We start from the raw sequence: 24,682 nt of genomic DNA on the forward strand, positions 1-24,682 counted from the left end.
CAACAAAGAATTCATACTGATCAATCTGGTTTTATAAAAGGGAGGCAGATGAGGAATAATGTTAGACAGATTATTAATATATTGGAATATTTGGAAAAGAAGAATACTTCAGCAGCACTTATTTTTTTGGATGCAGAGAAAGCCTTTGATCGATTGCATTGGGATTTTTTATTTAAATTAATAGAGAAAATGCAATTTGGAGATTGTTTTGTTAGAATAATTAAAGCGATTTATGGAGAGCAAACAGCACAGATTATAATAAATGGTAGCTTGACAGAAGTTATTAAGATTGCGAAAGGAACGAGACAGGGATGTCCCTTATCACCATTATTGTTTGTTTTGACTCTGGAACCATTATTAGATAAAATACGAGAATTAACGAAAATAGAGGGAATTAAGATTAGACAATATGAGTATAAAGTTAGAGCTTTTGCAGATGATGTAGTGGTTACTTTAACAAATCCTATAAATTCAAGTAGATTTTTGTTGGAAGTAATTGATAAATATGGAAAGGTATCAGGATTTAAAATAAATCAGAATAAAACAAAAGTGATAATTAAAAATATGTCTATACAACAGAAACAAAAATTAGAGGAAATGACAGGATTTGAGGTAGTAAAAAAGGTTACCGTATATACTCGAGTATAAGCCGAGTTTTTCAGCACGTTTTTTGTGCTGAAAAACGTCCCCTCGGCTTATACTCGGGTCTATACGGCTTATACTCGAGGTTTTTTTTTTTTTTTAAGCCCCTCGGCTTATACTCGAGTATATACGGCTTATACTCGAGTTTTTTTTTTGTTTTTTTCACATTTTACCGGACGGAAGCCCTGCCGGTGCAGTGAGAGGGCGGGGCGGGGGAGCCGCCAGCCTTCTCAGCTGAGGGAGGGAGGCTTTCCCCAACCGGTAGGTGCCTCATTTCCCACCCTCGGCTTATACTCGAGTCCCCAGTTTACCCCAGTTTTTGGGGTAAAATTGGGGACCTCGGCTTATACTCGGATCGGCTTATATTCGAGTATATACGGTAAATACTTAGGGGTTTATATTAGCTCATCGAACAAGAAACTTTATAAGAATAATTATGATTTGCTATGGCAAAAAGTTCAGAATGATATGAGTGTCTGGAAAAAATTGCAGTTATCGCTATTGGGAAGGATTGCGGCTATTAAAATGAATGTGTTACCTAGATTTTTGTTTCTGTTCCAGATGATACCAATAATTAAAAAGGATAAAAATTTGGAAGATTGGCAGATTGGGATTAACAAATTTATATGGCAGGGTAAAAAGGCGAGGGTTAAAATGAAAATAATACAGGACTCACGGGAAAGAGGTGGTTTAAGAATGCCTAACTTTAAACTATATTATGAAGCAGTAGCCCTTTCAGTAATAAGTGACTGGTTTAATTTAACGGAGGAAAGAATTTTGAATATAGAAGGTTATGACTTGTTATATGGATGGCATGCGTATTTATTTTATGAAAAAAAAGTGGATAGGGCTTTTAAGAATCATGTGTTCAAAAGTGCTCTTTTGCAGGTCTGGAAAAAATATTCCTATAAATTAGATTACAAGATTCCTATATGGGCGAGCCCCAGACATGCAATAGAGAATATAAATATAGAACAGAAACAAGAAATGATTACTTATAAAGAACTTTTGTATGCTGAAGGAGGTAGATTGCAATTAAAATCATTACAGGTATTAAATGAAGAAGGGAGGAATTATACTTGGTTTCAATATGGGCAAATAAGTGCTAGATGGAAAGAAGATCAAAAAATTGGTATAATGCAAAGGGAGGAAAATTTAATAAAGCAAATTAGAAATCAGACCCAGGAGCATATAAAGAGATTGTATAATGTGTTGCTTGAAATAGATTCGGAAAAGGATTTGGTAAAGGATTGTATGATAAAATGGGCACAGAATATTCAGGAACCAATAATGTTGGAAACATGGGAGAAAATTTGGGTTAGAAATGTTAAGTTTACACAAGCACAGAATTTAAGGAAAATTTTATAAGATGTTTTATAGATGGCACTTAGATCCCAAAAATTATCATGTATGTATCCTAATATCCAAGCGAAATGTTGGAGGTGTGATTGTGATGACGCTACATATTTTCATATTTGGTGGACTTGCAAGAAAATTAAGGTCTTTTGGATAAGAATTTGGTGGATTATTCAAAATGTACTGAAGAAGAAGATAAAGTTCCTGCCACAATTTTTCCTTTTGGGAATTATAACGGATTGTACAGGGATTGAGACTAAATTGATTCTGAATTTAATAACAGCAGCAAGACTGTTGATTGGACAATACTGGAAGAAAGAAGAGATACCTACAATAGAAGAATGGATATTGAAAGTTATTAATTTGGCTGAGATGGCTAAAATCTCAGCTTTTTAAAAGACAATACGCAGGAAAGATATTTAATTGAATGGAAAAATGGATTGATTATCTACAAAACAGATATCAGATTAAGAAATATCAGATTGCCTTTGAATAATTAGAAAGTTATTTTATGTAATGGGAGGGGTCGGGAGATGAAAAGCTTTGGATGTGGTTACTTGGATTGGAAGGGAAAATTTTATTCTATGTTTGGTTTATGTACAACAATACCTTGTGATTGACCTGGGAAGCCGGGGGGGGGGAGAGGGAGGGGGGAAGGGTTTTTTTTGGGAGGGAGGGGGGAAAAAGGGGGAAAAATGTTTTTGTTTTTTAAAACTCTTTCAATAAAAAAAAAAAAAGAATGAGCATTTTCCATGTAGCAGCCAAGAGCTTAGCGCATTCTTCAGTGCCTTTAAAGCAACATCTTTTGATTCCTCTGAGCACAAATCTTCAATGTGTCTTTCCATCTATTGCTAAGATCTAGTGGTCGGATCAGATACTAGAAGCTTTATGAAAAAATAACCCAAAGACAGATCACTACTCTAGGAAGCTTCCAGATCAGAAGTTGGTTTCCTGCATGGGTGCTCTTTGCCTATGTCGGGCATGTTGGTGGGGGATGATAGGAGTGGACATCCAATATATCCAGAAAGGATTATAACGGGGAAGGTTGGCCTCAAATTCTATAAGCACACGACTGCTGGGGAAGGGGAACATTCTACTAGTGAAGCAGCTTTAATAATGATCTCATCAAGAAGCTCTGAGAAATTGCTGAGGAATCTCAAGGATTTCAGGAGCAGCATTTTAGCACATCCGCTGCTTGAGATGCAAGGCTCCATTGAGGGGGTTGGGTTAGGATCGAGGAGCATCACCTCCAAGTCCATTTTCAGTCATGGAAGTTCAGGGGGCGATTGGGGCTTAGTTGTGGTTGCCCAGACCAGTTTCTCTAACTGGGATAAGGTGGAAATAGCAAGGGCAATGCCTACCAGTTTGAAAAGGCAGAAGAGAGATCCAAGTGCCGTAAGGACATTCTTCTCAGCATCTCAATTTAGCAAAAAAGGAAGCACTTTGTACAAACAGTTTCTAAGGATTTGTACAGCAAAACATTAGTGTGCAGTTGTACTTGCTCTAGTGATTACTTATATATTATTTCATTTATTATTTATTTAGCATATGGCAAAGAGTGCATGGATAACAGTAATAAAATTATATAGAAGCAGCACATAATATTATGGTACACGTATGACAGAAATATGTGATCAATTTTGTAAGGTTTGAAGGATAAATTATATATTAGTTATAGGTTACATTTTAAAATATGTTGATTCGTAAGAATAGAATAAGTGTTCTGTATATTGATACGTAGGCCATTTATGCAATTGAACCGGACTGAATGAGGGATCATAAGTGGTGCATCAAGAGCAGGCCAACCTGCTATCTCCCCATACCGATCCCTGTTGCCCCACCATCCTGACAATGACCAGATGCACTTCGCAGAGTGTAACCCAAACTGCCAGCACACTCCGGTATGCCAGACTTATCAATTAGAAGGCTTAAACCCAGGAACCCCCCCATGAATATTGGCACAGCAACTGCATAATGCTAACTTTGATGTAAAATCCCAGTGGAAAGGAAACTGGACTGTCAAACATCCAGATTCAGGAAAAAATACACTTGATCTGACACAAAAATTAGCAGGTTTTAGACTCCAGACTCCCGCCAGACTCCCTATTTAAATGGAGCAGAGGATTCTCCCCCGAATGTGACAGTCGGACTCCTCGTCAGACACTGGATTACATAGTGAGCAGCCACCATCAGAGAGTTTATACAGGAGGAAAAGCAGATATTCTCCACCTAATAAACACTGGGCTTAATTGTTTCATTTATAGGGATGGACAACTTTTCGAATGGAATGTATGGCCCAAACACAGCTAAGAATTTGGAATTGCATCAAACGCAATAAAAATAAAATTGGCTTTTGAACTACTAAGAATTTAGAAGCCAATGGGATCATTTGAAGACTTTTTGGGGGAGAGGGGTTTCCTTGTGGACTTCCATTTGCGCAGCCCTATCTGATCAAGACTATTAAGGAGTTTGCTTTGGTATAGGTCTAGGCGTAGGTTTAGTTTACAAGGTCCACAAGGTGCCCTAAAGGATCAGACTCTTGTCCTGTCCTGATGCAGTTGTAGAAGACATCCCAAGGGTCCTGCTCCCTCTCCCGCTCCCCACTGTGCATGCTAAAATTCCTTTTTTTAAAAGTCAGAAATGGATAGGAGCTTAAGGGTGCCCAACAACATCCAGCATGTTTTCTCCTGCTCCCTTCTCGTTGGCAAAATCTAGCCAGGCCCAACTGGAGACCTCACTCATTTCTTAATGGCGCTTCCTTGTCTCCCCCTCCCCACCCCCACCATCTCCAGTGATCTCCTGGAGCTCCTGCATCTCCTCCCAAGAATGGCGTGGTCAGAGTTTCAGTTTTGGCAACGTTTTCCTGCTGATTGAATCACTTCATCTGCAGTTTGGCAGGAGAAAGGCACTTTTGGCCAGGCATATTCTTCATCTGGTTTCCATTAGAGCAGAACATTAATTCCTTTATGCTTTATAAGCAACGTGCGTCTACCCACTGCCAATGTGCTACGTAGTTTTCAAAGAAGCAGTGGTGGAATTGGGGGAAAGAGGCTACCTGACCACTTGCAGTCTTGTTGCCACAAAAGGCCACTTTAGTTGCATTACCTGCCTGCCAAAATGGAGACCCCTCCCTCCCACCCATATTCCTACCCTTTCAGCCAAGAAGGAACAGGAGAAAACATGATAAGAGGATATAAATTGTTTCTCCCCTCTTTCAATTTTAATGTTGGGTCTTCATGGCTGCTACTACTACTACTATATTGTTGCCACTTGTTTGTCCTTCTGGAGCCCAACCTGTGGTAAACAGCGCTTACCACCAATATCCAACCGCAGGAACTCCTGAAAGGTTGACTGAGCAGAGAAGAAAAGCTGTGCCAGCTTGCCCAAAGTCAGAATACCATGAGGCAGTTTATGCAAACTCAGACCTGGTGGCATGTATAAAGAAGACATTTTTCCTCCTTTCTTGGTTCAATATAGAGGCAGGGAGCTCTTAATCCAGTGTGAGTGTCCGTGTGACTTCACAAACATGGGCTGCAACTTGCTTTAAGAGCCTAATGCTAAGTATGTCTCTGGACATAAACCTAGTTTCAGCTGATACACAAAGCAGAGCAAGGGTGGCAGCAGAACAGAAGAGAACAACAGAGTTGGAAGGGATCTTGGAGGTCTTCCAGTCCAACCCTCTATTCAAGCAGGAGACCCTCTGTCACTACAGAGTCAAAACTCTTCTTAAAAACCTCAGTGATGAAACACCCACAACTTCAGGAGGTAAGTCATTTCACTGATTAAAGATTCTTTAAAAAAAGTTTAAAAACATTTTAAAGAGAGCTGGTTTTTGCCTTCAGCAGAGAATCAACATAAAATAAAGGCTCCTTCCTATTTGTGTCCCGGGGGAATTTGCTCTCTGGCTCAAGAGAAACTGCATGAGACCCACACGATGCCTGGAGGGATGAGCCTCCACCAACAGTTCCAGCCCAGGAAATGGGGGGCCTTCCCAACAGAGGGCTAGTAGATTGGAAAATGCTACTTAGGCAGACTCACAGGTGATTTTATTTCCTTTCTAGTTATTTTTAGAGTTGCTATCTAGGTGCTTCTGTAAAAACTAGAACATTCCCGATGGAGTTCCTCCTATGCTCAAAGGGGACTGAATGTTTCCAAGAAATCAAATGCCTACAGAAACACCCCCTACAACGTTTCCTCAAGGCTACTTGTGATGTCCTGCCAGAAGCAGATCATGGAAAGCTGCCATTGGCTTCTGGGGCCCCCGAGGCACAACTGACAGGTGAGCTTTGTCTTCATGGGCCACCAGCTGCACATGTCAGATGAAACCTTTCCAGCCAGTGGTCTCTTTCCAGTCGCAGCACCTTTGAAGGGCAGCATCGAGACAGAATCAAAAACAACATGTCATCATCGCTTCTGTCCTGAGACGGTTGGCGACTTTTCCGGGTGGGCTCCGTTAATGGTCTGTTTATTTTTCTTGGTTATTGAATGCGATTTCCATTCTCCCATTCTGCTAGTATTGCTCTCCCATGAGAAACCTCATAATTTTGAATGTATCCAAAGTCCCCTATAATTATTGTTAAAAATAGTCTTCTCTAGTCTGAACGCCCATAATCTGTCAGAAAACCTGGCCTGGCCGTGGTAGCTGGGGATTATGGGAGTTGAAGTTCACCATATCTAAGAGGTCAGAGTAGCCCCACCTACTCTTAGTTTACAGAAATCAAAATCTCTCTGTTACTTTCTCTTCCATGGTTTCTTGGTTTTTGTTTTTTTTAAATCTCTTTGCTCTCTTCTTTTTCTAAACATTTTCTGGCAGCTCCGAAAGCAAAACGCTGGTCCTCGCTCGACATTTCAGTGAGGAACAGAACAAATAAGTTCTATCATAGGAGAAAAAAACATCCTGTTTTCTTGGTCTCTTGATGCTGGATGCAAACGTAACCCCACCCTGTCTGTTTTTGGAAGATCAGATTATTTTGAGCTCACAAAGTTTCCCAGACATTTGTCAGCACTATAGAGTTATTTATTTCCAACTAAAGTTTGCAAAGGACTGGTGACTTCCCTGGGCTAGCAAGTCTTCTTTGTGTAAGGAGGTCAGACTACAATCCCTGCTCTTCAAGAGAATGGGCAAAAACACGGAAGGGCACAGGATGCAGTTTGTGAATCCATTTTCTTCTCATTACAAGCTCCCTAGGGGGCAATCTGGAGCATCAGGCAGACACTGCTGTGGTGACACGAGGCTTGGCTGCACTGAAGGTGGAAGAGAGAGAGAGGCCGCATTTTCCCAACACACCAAACCAGATGCTAGCCAAGCGCAACTGTTCATCTACGGCCAAAAAAAGAGAGATCAGAGTGGAACTGAATGCAATGGCCGCCTCCACACAAGCTGGCAGAATGATGGCTAGTTCCTACAAGACAAAGAATCTGAGATACCAGACTGGGGACATTCACAGGTGTTTAACTCAGATACTAGATTAAGTAAAAATGGGGCTGTAAACCCAGAGCATCCACAGAGGGTGTCAAAAAAAAAAAATCGAGATGGCACCTGCAATCATTCCAACAAAAGCCAGACTGGTTTTTAATGTGTATTGCAAGACCAGAGCTTTGATGATCTGGTTGCAGGCACCATCTTGACTTTTTGGACTCCCCCTGCAGACGCTCCTCTACAGTCCCATTTTTACCTGGTCTACCTGTGAGTTAGTCAGCCCCTTCCTCATTGCCCAATTAAACTTCCTGCATCACCATGGGCGCTTTCTTGCCCAGTTTTCCCTCTCTGTGACCTCCCGTTGTCTCCACTTCCATTCAATTCCATAGGGGGGACTTCAGCCAGCAGCTCCTCCTGGGGACATTTCCACTTGGAAAGGTGGGGGGGGAGCCATCCACAAAGGGACAGAAAGAACAAAACCTCACCAGAAAAAGCAGCCTTCTCTGCCTCCAAGAATGCAAGCACCTTCAGCAAGAGAGAATTAAAATTAAAACAAAAAACAAAAAAACCAGCACCCAGAAAGTAGAAAAACAGAAACCACTTTCTTAGGAGACAAAAGCTTTGGAGAAAGTGCAAGGCGGTTTTCAGCCTCAAGAGAATAGTGAGTCTCTTGTGCTTGTAAATTTCTGAAGAGATCGGGGACTGGGGAGCGGGTTTTCTCCTCGATGCCCTCCTTCTGATTCAGAACATGGCGTTGAGCCTTTATCCAACTTTGAAGCAGCCAATTCTGGTCATTACACTTTGGGCATCTCCTCGTGGTCTGCTCAGAGATACTTCAGCATGCTCAGAGATACTTCAGCATGAGCTGATGTTGCCCTTGAGTAGGAGAACTGAGTAGGAGAACTGGAGAGAGATGCTGCTATCAGAACTACCTGGTCACAAGCCCGTGGAAACACTACAGGGAGAGGCAGCCTAAGAGGGGTTCCCTTCCTGCCCCAAATTCTTAGGAATCTTCATAAATCACCATGAAGTGTCTCTATGGTGAATGCGTGGTCGCATCGTGTGTGGTGCCCTTTGGCGAGCGTGCCCCAGGTGTAAAAACTCAGAGCTTTCCCTCCAGTAAACCAGAAATTATCTTCTCAGCTCTGCCTGCCTTTTCCAATAAAGACCCCCAGTTTTTACATAAAGCAAGCATCCCACACAGCTCGTAAAGCCATCGGCAGTTGATGGCATGGCTTCCCCATAGAAGGCCTCAAATAGAGAACGCCTCAGTTTGCCAGCATACAATTTACAGGAAGAAGTTTTACTTAAAACACGTTGCCTTCATTCTCTTAAAGCTGCAGGCAGACCGTGTTTTTTAAGCAGGCTCAAAGCTGCCGGCCATCGCCCTGCCTTTGTTCCTGCTGCTGGCACTTCTGATCAAAACCTATTTACAAGGACTGCAAATGCCATTTGTGAGTGGCGAAAGGAGGATGAAGAAGAATGAGGCCATGGCTCTATAGAATCACGGAGCCCGGCCTCAGTGAGGTTCTGAGAAGTTGGGAAGTGATAAATGCTCCAAATTCAACAAATAGTGAGCCTTCACATCAAACAGCTTATAAATCTGAAAATGAAAAGTGTGTCTCAAGTTTCTCTTAAAACAGCCTTTTAAATTATTGCTGTGGTGGAGAAGAATCCCAGTTATGAAATTTAAGAAGCCACTTAGCATTTTGTGTACCTTGACCCTTAGACAAGCTATTTACATTTGCCTTTTGGACTAAGTTTCAGTTGAATTAACTGTGTTGGGCTGTGATAAAATTTCTCCCAGCGTTAGAAAGTCATCCTCTCTGATGCTAAAGGAAATTTGTTTTTGTCTTTTTTCCAAAGGGAAAGAACATTGCAGTGAAATCCTCACTGAAAGAGACAGCAGGGTAGTTTGGGCAGGACTGTCATTTTCCTTCTGCCCAGCTGGCCACAGCCCCCTTGGCTTCCCAAGCTTCAACCTGATTACCAAAATCTCCTCCCCCCCCTCCCCCCAGGCCTTTTTGGAAAGGCTGAGGAGAGATGGGGAGAGACTCTCTCTGCAACCAGAGCGTTCTGGGCAGCATGGTACAAAAAAGAAGCTGAGATTCTAGAAAGAGTACAGAGAAGAGCAACAAAGATGATTAGCGGGCTGAAGGCTAAAACATATGAAGAGAGGTTGCAAGAACTGGGAGTGTCTAGTCTAACAAAGAGAAGGCATAGGGGTGACATGATAGTGGTGTTCCCAATATGTAAGGGACTGTCACAAAGAAGAGGGGGAGGGTCAACCTAGTCTCCAAAGCATCTGAAGGCAGGTCAAGAAGTAACGGATGGAAATCTATCAAAGGGAGATCCAATTTAGAACTAAGCAAGAGAACACACAAACACACACAGACCATTTAACCACCAAGCATGGCTCAAACACACCACCAAGAGAAATCTGAAATGCCTAACCAACCTGGGAACAAGGGGACAACAGATGTCTTCTTTATAGGGAAAGAAAACTGTTAAGAGAGGAGCAGATGTCAGCCCACTGTCTAGGCTCACACAAGATGCTCAAATACTCTAAAGCTCACCAGCTTCATTTGCCCCAGACACTCAGCCCTCTTCAATTTCATCTTGGCTTCTTTGGCTCAGCTTATGGTTGGAATCCATCTTGTTTGGTTACATTATAATTTTATGTATTGTGTGAACTTAGAAATGGGCTATATTCAGTAACCAAGCTAAGTGTGACATACAAACGTAGGCTATGATTAAAATGCACATTTCTGACCAAGTTTTGAAGTTGTCATTCCATGTAAATAGATTCTGGACTTCAACTTTTGTATAAAGTTAAAAAACACTTTTTATGTAAAAAAATATTATTCCAGTCCTGTCTGCACTTTGTTTTATAAAAGTTCGGCACTTTTTGATTGTCCAAAGTGTCCCAGCGCAGCTACCTTTGTCCTCTTTTAGGGCACTTGGACCCCAAGTTGGGAGGGGGATGCATGTGTTACAGCCAACCATATTTACTATGACAATCCTTTTTTGGAAAGTGCTCTCAAAAATATGTTGTTAAAATTCCAAATGTGCCCCCAGCTCGAGAAAGTCAGAAACCCTTGAGTTGGACACATTTTGCTGTAGGAGCCCATACAATATTCCTCCGCTTCCAGCACTTAGAAAGCCCTCACTTATCTCTGCCCAAGGATGCTACTGGTGCCTGCAGAGACACACCTCCCACCCACCCCCACCCCCAAGGTACTATTATGAAGATTTCAGTTGTCATTTATCTGGCAAAGTGTATGCACGGCGGAGTGGCCCCCTTTCTGCTTGGCCTGTGTCTCTTGGTGGAGACACATTGGGAAAAGATTTCTATGGAAAGCTCTGAATGGGGGACCCTCAGAGCCTTGAGAAAGGGATCTGCAGGATGGGGCAGTGGTGGGGGGTGTCCATTGGTTTGAGGTCCATGAGTTGATAATCTGGAACAGGAAGTGAGGAAGTTAATTGAAAATTGAAGGCATCTTTGAGGTTGTTGTGTCTTTTTCAACCTTTGCCATAGTTGACAGATGCTGGAGATGTTAAATGAGGCATGAATGGAACGTGGCCATTTTGGGGTGGGGCAGGTTTCCTTGAGAGTAACCTCTTTCTCTGCTGTCATTCTCTCCTTGCCTGCCTGCCTGCCTGCAAGTTCTGAGTACTCCTCGACTTATGACCAAAATAGAGCCCAAAATCTCTGTTGTTAAGTAAGACATTTGTTAAGTGAGATTTGTCCCATTTTACAACCCTTTTGCTACAGTTGTTAAGTGAATCACTGCAGTTGATAAGTAAGTAACCCGGTTGTTAAGTGAATCTGGCTTTGCTTGTCAGAAGGTCACAAAAGGGGATCACGTGACCTTGGGACACAGCAACGGTCATAAGTATGAGTCAGTTTTCAACCATCTGAATTTTGGTCACGTGACCATGGAGATGCTGCAAAGGTCTTTTTTTTTTTTTTTTTTTACATTTATATCCCGCCCTTCTCCGAAGACTCAGGGCGGCTTACAGTGTATAAGGCAATAGTCTCATTCTATTTGTATATTTACAAAGTCAACTTATTGCCCCCCCCAACAATCTGGGTCCTCATTTTACCTACCTTATAAAGGATGGAAGGCTGAGTCAACCTTGGACCGGACTTGAACCTGCAGTAATTGCAGGCTACTGTGTTCTAATAACAGGCTCTAACAGCCTGAGCTATTCCGGCCCCTAATAATATTATTCTGGCCCCTCATAACTGAAAAACAGTCATAAGTCACTTCTTTTCAGTGCCATTGTAACTTTGAATGGTCACTAAATGAACTGTTGTAAGTTAAGGACTACCTGTAGTTTAAAAAGCATGGAAACTATCTGATAAACGTAGAGTATTTTACTATTTTATCATATTGTAGTTTTGTTTCAACAGATGTCCTCTTGCCCCATTAGCCATTGGCCAATCTGCTCAAATACATGAATAAAAGCCTACTGACCAGCATCCCCCATAATTTTTACATTTCCAAACAAGCTGGGGGAACTTCTTGATAGCAAAGGTTGCACATCACCTGATAATTTTTGCATTATTTTAAAAAGACGCTCAAGAATGAGAAGATGAATGCTGAAAAGCTGTTTCATGTACATGCTGAACAGCACAGGCAGAGAACCTGAAACCCTGTGGGACACCATAGGTTAACACCTTCTAGACATGGCCTGACAAGAAGGGTATAACCATTGTAAAATAATCTCCCCCTCCCCAGGAATATTTCCCTCCAGACAGTCTAAAAATCTGACAGCCTTAAATATAAGGTGTCAAGACTGATGGAAACCTCTATAAATTTTTTTTTATTTGCATTTATATCCCGCCCTTCTCCGAAGACTCAGGGCGGCTTACACTATGTCAAGCAATAGTCTTCATCCATTTGTATATTATATATAAAGTCAACTTATTGCCCCCCAACAATCTGGGTCCTCATTTTACCTACCTTATAAAGGATGGAAGGCTGAGTCAACCTTGGGCCTAGTGGGGCTTGAACCTGCAGTAATTGCAAGCAACTGCTGTTAATAACAGACTGTCTTACCAGTCTGAGCCACAGAGGCCCTGTAATGTTCAGATAGGTTTGACAGGACAATTTCTTGGAAACAAGAAGGCAGAGTGAGGTCTGGAAATGATGAGCTTTCTGGGAAGAAACTGGTGGGCCCTGGGGGGCTGCCAGGCCTGCTGCTGCTTGCACCCAAGGCCACTCAGCAGCTGTGGCATCTTTTAAGCAGAGAGGACCTGATGACTCGTTGGCCTATTGGGTCTACTGGGAAAATGGCATGGTTGCAGTCTTTTCTAGTGGGGAAAAAAAAAATCCCTGGCCAGATTTTGTCTTCCCTGGATCTCTAAGAACAGTAGGCGAACGTTTCACAAGACCGGATCGTGATCTGCTCTAAAGGCACGAGCATCAAACGTCTCTTCAAAGCATGGCTATGGTGTGAATTACTCCAATATCAAACAGGGAAAACTTAACTTGATGCAGGTATTCCTGAGCCTTTTTGACAGATTAGTTGCTTATTTCTGATAAGACCTTCTTCCCAAAGTCCCATACTGGATCTGCTGAATTGCATAAAGTGACATACATCGCATCTAGGACATCAGATCCAGGAGATTGAAAAGGATTACTTTTGACTTGAGCAGATTTGGTAAGGGATTCATCTTTCAAAAAAGAAATATCAAGAAAAAAATCAAGGAAACAGTCGGTCCACTAAAGAGAGAAGAGGGCAAGGAAGTCACAGGCAACAGAGAGAAAGCAGAGCTGCTTAACTTATTCTTTGCATCGGTCTTCACGCAAAAAGAAACTATAGCCCAACCTACCAAAAACATAACTGTAAAAGACAGATTAGAAATAAAAGTTAAAATAAGCAAAAAAATAGTAAGAGAACATCTGTCTGATCGTGATGAATACAAATCACCGGGACCTGACGGATTACATCCCAGAGTTCTAAAGGAGCTCACAGATGTCATCTCAGAACCACTGCACCACATCTTTCAAAAATCCTGGAGCACCTGGGAACTACCAGAGGACTGGAAAAAATCTGATGTGGTTCCCATCTTCAAAAAAGGAAAAAAAGAAAAAAACAGACCCAGGAAACTACAGACCAATCAGCCTAACATCAATAGCTAGGAAGATACTGGAAAAGATAATTTTTAAAAAAACCAGATCTGCCAACATCTAGAAATGAGTAAAGTAATAACTAGCAGTCAGCACGGGTTTGTTAAAAACAGACCATGCCAAAACAATTGTATTTCATTCCTGAACATAGTGACTAAATTAGTAGACCAGTGAAATGCTGTGGATATAATATACTTAGACTTCAGCAAGGCATTCAATAAAATAGACCACAACCTATTTCTTGGTGAGCTAGAAAAAAGTGGGATAGATAGCATCACCATCAGATGGACTCGTAACTGGCTGACAAACTGCACTCAATGAGTAGTTCTTAATGAATCTACCTCTAGATGGAGCGAAGTAAGCAGTGGGGTATCACAAAGTTCTATCTTAGGACTCTTCAATATCTTCATAAATTAGATGAGAGAATAGAAGGGGAACTTACCAAATCTGCAGATGATACTAGGCTGGCAGGAATAGCTAACTCCCTAGAAGATAGGCTCAAGATCCAAATGGATCTGGACAGACTTGAACACTGGGCCCTATCTAACAAAATGAAATTCAATGTGGAGAAAAGTAAAGTCTTACACTTAGGCAAGAAAAACCAAAAGTACACATATAGACTGGGTGAAACTAGGCTTAATGGCAGTAACTGTGAGAGGGATCTTGGGAGTCTTAGTGGACAACCAGCTAAATATGAAATAGCAATGTGTAGTGGCAGCCAAAAAAGCCAATGCAATCCTAAACTATATTAACAGAGGGATACAATCAAGATCCAGTGAGATACTAATACCACTCTATAAAGCCTTAGTAAGACCACACCTAGAATACTGCATCCAATTTTGTTCGCCACACTATAAAAAAGATGTTGAGACTCTAGAAAAAGTGCAGAAAAGAGCAACCAGGTTGATTAGGGGACTGGAGACTAAAACATATGAAGAACGGTTACAGGAACTAGGTAATTACAGGCTAGTCTAGTGAAGAGAAGGACCAGGGGAGACATGATAGCAGTGTTCCAATATTTGAGAGACTGCCACAGAGAGGAGCAGGTCAAGCTGTTTTCCAAAGCACCTGAAGGCCAGACAAGGAATAATGGATGGAAAGTGACCAGGAGAGATTCAACCTAGAAATGAGGAGGAACTTTCTGACAGTGAGAACAATCAACCAATGGAACAGCTTGCCTTCGGAGGTTGTGGGAGCTTCATCACTTGAAACTTTCAAGAAAAAATTGGACTGCCATTTATCAGAAATGGTGTAGGGTGTCCTGCTTGGACAGGGGGTTAGACTAGATGACCTACAAGGTCCCTTCCAACTCTGTTAATCTAATCTAATCTTACTCATAATATTTACTCCCCCCCCCCGAGCATCTGCCTATACCTATACATGAGTTGCAGGAGAAACAGGCAGAGCAGAATGGCCTCGGGGGTCATGTCACAGTGCACATCTCAGGGTTTTCTCAGACCAAGGGTTGTGCTGGTCCACAGTTCCTAGAAATGCCCACCCAGCATGGTCAGATAGCCACCATTAGACATATGTGATTGCTTCTCTATTCTTGAACAGCTTCCAGGTCCTTCCCTGGCATTGCTCTTTGACCTGATAGCTTCCTACATATCTTTTTATTCACCACAATTGGCAGTTTATTGACAATATGTCAGATGAGTGCTGTCTGGGGAATTCTGGGAGTTGAAATCCACACATCTTCAAGTGGCCCAGGTTGAGAAACACTGCTCTTATTCATTTCTCCAACCAGTGCTGCCTCATACAACTGGGGAACAGCGCACTAATGCTTGCATGTAGCAAATACTCTTGGCACATATCTTGTGTGTTTAGATGTAGCCTCTCCAGAGACCAGCCTGTTGAGCATTCACTGTCCAGCTAGCACTGAAAGTGAAATCAGGAAGAGGGGATGGAAAAATAGGGGCACCAAAGAGCTTGTAGGAAGCAGCTACAAACTCCAAAATTTGGAGGTCCAATCAACCCTAGAAAATGAACAGGGCTTTTAGTGGATCCTCCGCAGGAGTTGTCTAAGAACAAGCACACCAGTGATAAACAGAAGAGAAGAAAAACTAGCTGGAAAAAATGAAACGTGGAGGAAGGAATGCAGAACGGCCCTCCAGGCGGGACAGAGCTTGCGGCTCCAGACAGAGGGGAGAAGCGGCTTCTGCCTCTCGGGAGGAGAACGAGGCTCCCACCTTGACCAGGTCCTTACCTTGCTCCACACCTACGGGAGAAAAGAAGCCAGGCTCTCACACCCTCCTTGCGGTGCCCTTGTGGCAGGCTAGCTGTCTGCAGGGAAGTCATCCTGGGGGATGGCCGTTGGGACTTCTGCCGCCAGCATGTTACTACCCTCAGCCTCCTGGCCTCTACCCAGAGGGAAAGAGGAGCCCAGCCCCGGGGGGAAGCGCCTCCCGTTCCAGCTCTCCGGATGACCCCGTAAATCCCCGGACAGGAATGCAGGCAGAGCGTCAGCTGGACTTCAGGCCCCAAGCTGGAGAACCGAGTGACTGGAGGAACTTCTCCTCGCCTGCCGACTTTTCCCCCCCTATCAGCCAGGAGAGGAAGGAGCTGTGGGTGTACCAGCCGAGCAGCTCCTCCCCATGTTGCCTAAATAAGGAGTTTTACTCTAAGCAAGCTGCCCCGGGCTTTATTCTGGAAGCCCCACCGATTGCTCGGGACGAAGACAGTTTTCCCCTACAAAATGAGTGTGCAAAGGCTGGACGTGGGGAGGCTGCAGCAAGAATTTTGCATGGAGGAGGCACCGGGCAGGGAAAGAGGAAGGAGAGGAGGAAGGGAAGGGAGAGGGGAGAGGAGAGGAGAGCCAGGAAATTGCTTGGAGCTGTGCTAAAGCAGCTCCAGAAACCTCAAGAGGGACTGGAGAAGGACAGGAGTCTTTCTGTGTGCGAAAGGGGCCACATAGGCCAGGGCCAGACCTTGAGCATCAGGCCCAGATCTTACAACAGCTAGAGAGGCTGGAATGACTGGGAAGGCCCCAGAAATAGGAAATGAACCAAACTGGAGTTGAAAATAGGTTTTTAATAGCACAAACTCTGTTACTAAGAAAGAGGCTTGAACCATGGTTGTTTTGTTACTGTGCATTTGCTGTAGCTTTTGTAAAACAAAAATCCTTACTTGAATACAGTACTTTGACTAAGATGCAGAGATTGAAGACACAGCCCAATTTTATCAGCAGCGTATTTGTAACAATGTGCTACTTCTCCCCAAAATTCAATCCTGCTCTCCTGCTCTGTTTTTTCTCCACATTAATCCTATGAGGTAGGGTTATCAGGCAGTCATTGACCAGGAAGCTTTTGGCAGCTGAAGGTAGACTGAACAAGGGTCTCTCCAGCTCTAGTCCAACATCCTAACCATGATGTCACTTGGCAGCTCAATGTCCACATCATGTAGGACCCAAAGATGCTTTTTCAAGAGGCAACTTTCTTGTTTTTCTTTGAAGACATTTGGCTTCTCATCCAAGAAGCTTCTTCAGCTCTGACTGGATGGTGGGGAACGGAAGGATTTATACTCCTTGCAGACAGCTGATCATTTGCATCCTTTTAGAGGGTCGTTGAGGTGACTTGGAGGTTTGCCTTTGCCCTCAGGTCACTTGAATGGTTCAAATGGGTGTGGAGCCTTCTTGGAACTGCTGAAAGGACTGTGTTGTAGACTGGAGATAAATGATGTTGTATCCCTCTTCCCCTGTTGAGAGAGGGCTGCTCAGTTTTGATATAGATGGCCTCTTGGATCCCTCTTTCAAATCAGCCGTCCTCTCTGTCCAAATGTGGATTTTGCTGTCTTCAAAAGAGTGGCTCTGTATCCCACCTGCTTCATGCTATTTGGGGTTGGCTGTGTTTGTAGGCCCGAAAGAAATGTTTTCTAGTCCATCAGTTCTTGGCTTCTTCTCCAACTTACTTCCCTTTCTTTTCCCCTTTACCCACTTGGCTGTGTGTCTCACTCCATTAAAAGCTGTGGAAATGCCAGAAGGTCCTTCAAGCAGACCAGCACTATAACAGCCAGCAAGGGCACCAGGTGGGGGAGGTGTTGGCAGAGAAAGGGGGTTCATGGTTGGGGTCAAAATAGTTAAGATGATCCCTGTGTCTGCATGATCCCAGTCTTCTTCAATTGGGCAGTTGTGGCCATTATCTTGAATTCTTTTTTTTATAGCCCTTGTAAATGCCCCTAGGGAAGAAAATGGCACAGACATCCAGTCAGCCTGGTTGCCAATTTTTGCCTGGTATGTTGCCCTGGCAAACAGCAAATGTCTACATATTCTGGTGCAAAGAAGTATGTTTTCATTTGCAATTTTGCTTAAAATCCTGACCTTGGAAAATAATATTCGTAATAGAAGACAAGACTGCTCATTATGTTTACAAACATATAAACTTTGTCCAGACATTTCCCAAATAGAGCTTTACATCAATAGGCAAACTGCATTGCAAAATTCAGAGAGCCACAAATTTCAAATAATTTCAAGTTTCATCTTATGTTTTGTTTTTTAAAAACATCAGCTAAACTTCTTTATCCAGGACTGAATCCAGATTTCAAACAATACTCTGGAGTAAATGAATATATCAGAATTGCACTGGGTCACAGGGTGCCAGATTCAGAGAACAGGGAAACCGCATCCCCATTTATAGACACAACCTGTAGCTCAAACTCAGACTCTAGTAGCAGGGTTTAGCTTCCTTTCTCAGAGGAAAGTTTTACATGGAATGGAACAAACCAAAAATAGCAGGACTGACAATAACTGCTGGGTCATATTGACTCTCTCCAGAGAACGCTATCTGATTTGATATGATAACATAAATCAGGTATGAAGGAAGAATGTAGGTGTTAATAGGTAGCAAAGCTGAGCCAGCCTAGCAGACTTCACAGGCTCACTTGGAGACAGAAGTTGTTTTCTTCTTGTTCGGTGATTGTTTCCAGAAGCTTTGACCCAGAAGAAAAAAAATGAATCAAAAGTTTTAGGAGGGATAACTCTCCTCAAATGGGACACACTGTGGTTCCTGCCATGTGAAATGTTTCGTGTCAGGATGCTCCAATGAAATCACCTCAGTGTATTTATTTTTCAACACCAATGACTGTCCAACGATTGGCAGCACTAAGAACTGCGTCTAGAGTCTAGAGCCTAGAGCCAAAGCTAAGCAGGGCATGGTCTAATAGGAAAGACTGAAAAATGAGGCACCAGGGAGAGACTTAGAGGGGACCTTGGAGATCTTCTAGTACACCCCCCTGTTCAAGCAACATATCCTATACCATTTCAGACAAATGTCTGTCTGGTCCAGTTAAGAACTTTCAGTTATGGAGTATCTACAACGGCTGGAGGCAAGTCATTCCAGTAGTCAGTTGTTCTCATTTTCAGGAAATTTCTCCTTAATTCTAAGTTGGATTTCTCCTTGATTAGTTTCCATCCATTGCTTCTTGTTGTGCCTTCTGGCTGACCCCCTCTTCTTTATCACAGCCCCTCAAATATTGGAACACTGCTATCATGTCACCGCTAGGTCTTCTTTTCACTAGACTAGACATACCCAGTTCCTGCAACCATACTTCAGATGTTTTAGCCTCCAGACCCCTAAATCATCTTTGTTGCTCTTCTCTGCACTCTTTCCAAAGTCTCAACATGTTTTTTATATTGTGGCAACCAGAACTGAATGTAGTATTCCAAGTGTGTGTCCAATCACTCTTGGCCAATAAAAAATTCTATTCTATTCTATCAATGCATTATTAAGTGGTACTAATAGTTCATGTGATCTTGTTTCTATTCCTCTCTTAATGCAGCCTAGGACTGCATTGGCTCTTATGGTGGCTGCAGACCTGATGGCTCTGGCCTCTTAGGTGTCTGTAGCTGCTGTCCCCAACCTTTCCGGCTCCATGGACCAGCAGTGGGGGTACAGCAGGTGGGGGAGGGTATGGTTTTGTGTGCACAACCTAATAGCAATAACAACAACACTTAGACTTATATACCACTTCACTGTGCTTTACAGCCCTCTCTAAGCGGTTTACAGAGTCAGCATATTGCCCCCAACAATCCGGGTCCTCATTTTGTTTCTATTTACTACTGTGTCTTCACTTTTTAAAAAGTTCATTTTATGCTTTTTTTCTTTTTGAATTAATTATTAATTGTAATAATTGTAATGAATTGCTGGTAAAAAATTGCAAACCCCAGGAAGCTTTGAAGTTGCTTACGTGTTCATGGTTGCATGAAGTTGCTTACGTGTTACAATTATTACATTTATTACAATTATCCTTTTATTTTGTTCCTTTTCTTTTTCTGTTATTTTTTCCTAATATGACCTGTCTTTTGTGGTTACTTTTTAATCATTGTATTTTTAGAGGAAATTTTTATTTATTTATTTATTTATTTTTCATATTTTTATACCGCCCTTCTCCGAGGACTTTATTTAAATGCTTTAAATAAATAAAAGGATTAATCTCAACCTGGCACTAAAGTGGAATGAAGTGGTTGGATTACATTTCTTTTATTATCATTTTTTAACAATTTCTATATTTTCACATTTCATACATAAGTGCTTAGTGAACAGCATATTGTCTGGATCAATGTATGTATGTATGTATGTATGTATGTATGTATGTATGTATGTATGTATGTATATAATGTATTAAGGGGGTTTTTTCCTATCAAAACAACCTAGTCTACCCAAATATAGGAGGGAGCATACTACTTCCCTTTTGCCTTTCAGCCCCAATCCAGGAGCCCTCACAGCCAGTCGCTTACACGACAAACTATTTTATGTTAAATTTATACTTACTGACAAAGAAATAAAGGGAGACTAGTATAGATCTATTTCAAGCTATATAGTTCTCATCAGCTAGCCATACCCTTCTGGGATTCGAACCAGGGCTTGCTTTCAGCCTGGCTTAGAGGTTAATACATCTGTCTAATATGCAAGCAATATGGACGATATTCTTATATTCAGCAAAAATATGGAAGAGCATATCAAATTAGTCAGGCAAGTACTGAAAAAACTCCTAGTGCTAAACTTTATGCAAAGCTCTCAAAATGCAAGTTCCATAAGGAGTGCATGGACTACCTGGGCTACAGGGTGTCAAATCAAGGAATTGAAATGGATCCGGGGAAGGTGAAGGTGGTGCTAGACTGACAACCCCCATGAACACGTAAGCAACTTCAAAGCTTCCTGGGGTTTGCAATTTTTTACCAGCAATTCATCCCTTCCTTCACCAAGGTTGCTCTCCCCTTGACGGAATTACTAAAAACCAGTCCGTGTCCCACCAAGCCAAACCTAGCCAACCCCTAGCTTGGACAATGGACTGTCAAAAATCCTTTGAGCAATTAAAACGCCTATTTGCAGTGAAGCCAATCCTCCAGCACCCTGACCCAAATAAACTATTTGTACTCCAGGCTGACACTAGTGATGTGGTGGTGGCGGCTATTCTAATGCAAAGGAACGCCCAAAACGAACTAATGCTATGTGCTTACATATAGAAAAAATTAACGGACATGGAGTGCAGATGGGCGGTATGGGAGAAGGAGGCTTTTGTGGTGCAATGGGCTCTCCTATCCTGGAGACACTTCCTAGAGGGGGTTAAGCAGCCTTTCGAAGTGTGGACTTACCACAAAACCTCGAGGCACTGAAGACCTCTCAGAAGGTTTCCCCCAAGCAGGTTCGGTGGGCTCAGTATTTCAAACGCTTTAACTTCAACCTGAATTACATTCCGGGGGGGTGGGGGGAACCTATTAGCTGATGCTTTGTTCAGGAAGCCCCAGTTTGACAGCCGATAGGAAGATGTAATTCACACCATGATCTCTGAAACCCAACCAGTGGTCCAAGCAACCACTAGAGCGCAAACGCACCGTGGTTCCAACGTCCCTGAAGACAAGTTGACAGCAGAGCTAAAAGCGGCACTCTCAACCGACGCCTGGTTTGAGGAGAACCAGGCGGACCTAACCCTAAGAGAGGGATTGGCTTGGAAAGGAGTAAGATTTATGTGCCCAACGGCATGCGATTCAGGGTGCTACAGTGGAGTCATGATTCTTGACTAGGGGGCCACTTTGGATTTTTAAAAACTCTCCATTTGACTAGAAGACAATTCTGGTGGCCAAGGATGAAAGTCAATATAGAGGACTATGTTAAAAGCTGCGCCACCCGCACCACCATGAAGTCCAGATCACGGAAGCCCCCTGGGCTTCTCCAGACCGTGGCCGAACCCACAAAGCCCTGGAAGGAGATTGCAATGGACTTCATAGTCGAACTCCCTGACAGTGGAGGGAACAAGGTGATTTGGACTGTCATTGATTTATTCTCCAAACAAGCACACTTCACTGCTTGCAAGACTACCTCAGCCAAGAAGCTGGCAAAACTTTTCATAAAGCATATCTACAGACTACATGAGGTTCCAGGGAGGATAATATCAGATCGCGGGGTTCAGTTTACTGCTAAATTCTGGAAGGAATTCCTGCGGTGCATTGGGTCGTCCCAGGGGCTTAGCTCAGCTTTCCACCCATCGACTAATGGATCCACTGAAAAATTGAACACCATGGTGGAACAATACATTAGATGTTATATAAATTATCAACAAGAAAACTAGGCAGAGTTATTACCGTTCGCAAAAGTGGCTTATAATAATGCAGTACACAGCAGTACTGGATTGACTCCTTTTCAAAGAACTACGGGCATAGATTTTGTGCCAATGCCTGAGTTGCCTAGAGAGCCACCCACTTCCATGTCCCTAACAGAATAGATGACCTCATTAAAAAAAGGGTTGGGAGCAGTGGTGAAATCCAATTTTTTTTACTACTGATTCTGTAGGTGTGGCTTGGTGGGCATGGTGTGGCTTGGTGGGTGTGGCTTGGGGAAGGATATTGCAAAATCTCCATTCCCACCTCACTCGGGGGCCAGTCAGAGGTGGTATTTGCTGGTTCTCCGAACTACTCAAAATTTCTGCTACCGATTCTCCAGACCCTGTCAGAACCTGCTGGATTTCACCCCTGGTTGGGAGAATACTAAGAAAGCTTTAGCTGAGTCTGCGAAAAAATACAAGGCTCAGGCCGACAAACGCCAGTCTCTCCAACCACCTTTCTGAATAGGAGATAAGGTGTATTTGTCAACCAAATACCTAAAATTGAGATTATCTAGCAAGAAGTTTGGACTGCCCTATAGTGAAAGTGATTAACCCAGTGACTGTCCAATTTAGCCTCCTTCGAATATTAGGGAAAGTGAACCCAGTTTTTCACAGTAGCTTATTGAAACCAGCAAGAGGATCTAACTTAAGGGCCTTACCAGCTACTCCCCACCTTTGATAGTACAAGGGGAGACTCATTATGAAGTTAAGAAAATCCTTGACTCTAGACTATACAGGGGTCGTTTACAGTATTTGGTACACTGGAAAGGGTACCCATTATCTGAAGCTACGTGGGTGAAGAGTTGGGATGTGAATGCTGATACTCTAGTAAATTACTAGTAAATTACTAGTAAATCTAGTAAATTACTCTAGCAATTTCATGATAAATTCCCTGAGGACCTAAGGGTCCTCCTGGAGGGGGGAGGGGGTTAAGAAGTTATGTAAAAGGTGTTAACCCCATCTTTTGTGTTTTGTCTGTTTTATTTTTCAGGGTGTTTTTTTTTCTGCAAAAAAAATCAGAGATCAGAGGGATGCCTGTCAGCTTTGGATGCTATATTAGGCTGGAAGCTTTTGTGCTGCCATCTTCTCATGTGCGGAAAAGTAGGAGGGAAGATTTAGTAGAGGGGTTGTCTTTAGACATAATAGCAGTCTTCCTGTCGGTCAAGGTCAGACCGATCCTGCATCTGGGGAAGGAATGGTCGAAGTGATGTCTCGAGATGGGATGGTTGGTGATTGGAGCATGTGATCAACTGAAGTGTGAGGGGATGGTTTTTGGGGGCGGGTTGATTTACTGAGAGAAAACCCAGACCTCTCAGATTCGGGTTTTCCCAGATGTGCCAGTTTACCTATCCTAGTAAATAGAACTTTGAAACATGCTTGCTTCAGAATTTTTACTTGGAGTTGGGATTTTTTTTTTCTTGGAATGCTGACATCCAGATAGATTCAGCTTTAAGTAGCAAAAACAGAAACTTTTTTTATTAGTTCAAAATTCATCAGAGGAGGCTGTGAAAAGCTGAGCATGACTCTTCCCAGACCTGACCCCTTTGCCTCTTGTATCTCCTCCACCTCCTCCTCCTCTCTCAGGCTCTCAGGTGCCCATGGATTTGCCCTACCACCCCCAAAGCTGCCTCCTCAGTCACCCTGCCCATCACTTCCTGCATTGCACACACATCCTCTCCCCTCCCCACCGTTTTCTCTGAGTCCCTACCTCTTATGCACAGCACAAGGCATTTCCGGTCATTGTCCACTGATTCACCACTCAACATTTCTTTCTTTTTGACCTTCATTCAGCCTTCACTCAGTAGCAAGTGGGAGATCTGGAAGTTAGGCTGAGTCCTTTATCCTCTGCATCGCTTCCCCTATGCAGTTCTCCTAATAATCTCCTTGGCTAACCCATCCCCCCACCGCAGACTGGCTGCCTGGAACCCCAATCACCCGCCTACGTATAGAAGTCTTAGTTAGTCACTCTGACTTTCTTTCAGTAAACAGTTCTATGAATGAATACATATTAGAGCAAGTGAAGGCCCCATGCTAGAAATTGGGAGACGGTGATTCTAGTCTGGCTTTAGGCAGGAAAGATAGCTGGGTGACTTTGGGCCAATTGCTCTCAGTCCAGCCCACCTCACATAGTTGCTTGGGGAAAACAGTGGAAGGAAAGAGTATTAGGTATGTTCACCATTTTGAATTACTTATAAAACAATAAAAGCAGGATGTAAATAAATACATAAAATCTGAAAAGAAACCATGAATGCCACTGAATGAGAAATGTCTCTTCTTTTTCTTCTTGAAGTTACTTATTCAGATGTGAAAACCTGGATGGTTTTGTTCCTCATGGTTATTCCACAAAATGAGAGGCAGGATAAAGTCACGGCACTGACAGCTAACAAAAAAGGACCATAAGGGGCGTGCATAAGAGCACAAACGTGCCTACCGTTCCTGTCCTATTGTTTTTCTTTTTCTTCTTCTTCATATATATATATACATATATATATGTGTGTATGTATATGTGTGTGTGTGTGTGTGTGTGTGT

The 24,682-nt window shown here is 42.8% G+C and overlaps 1 protein-coding gene across 3 annotated transcripts in view; it reads right to left on the minus strand.

Annotated features, from left to right (window-relative positions):
- Nucleotides 1-16,091, minus strand: part of LOC131204944 (rho GTPase-activating protein 20-like) — an 88,136-nt gene extending 72,045 nt beyond the window's left edge. For all 3 annotated transcript variants that reach the window (XM_058196640.1, XM_058196639.1, XM_058196638.1), the window contains exon 1: nt 15,764-16,091. The gene's annotated coding sequence lies outside the window, so the exon portion shown is untranslated. The remainder of the gene's footprint in view (nt 1-15,763) is intronic.
- Nucleotides 16,092-24,682: the final 8,591 nt, after the last annotated feature.

The sequence above is a fragment of the Ahaetulla prasina genome, chromosome 11, assembly GCF_028640845.1.
Source record: "Ahaetulla prasina isolate Xishuangbanna chromosome 11, ASM2864084v1, whole genome shotgun sequence".
In the NCBI taxonomy this organism is placed as follows: Eukaryota; Metazoa; Chordata; class Lepidosauria; order Squamata; family Colubridae; genus Ahaetulla; species Ahaetulla prasina.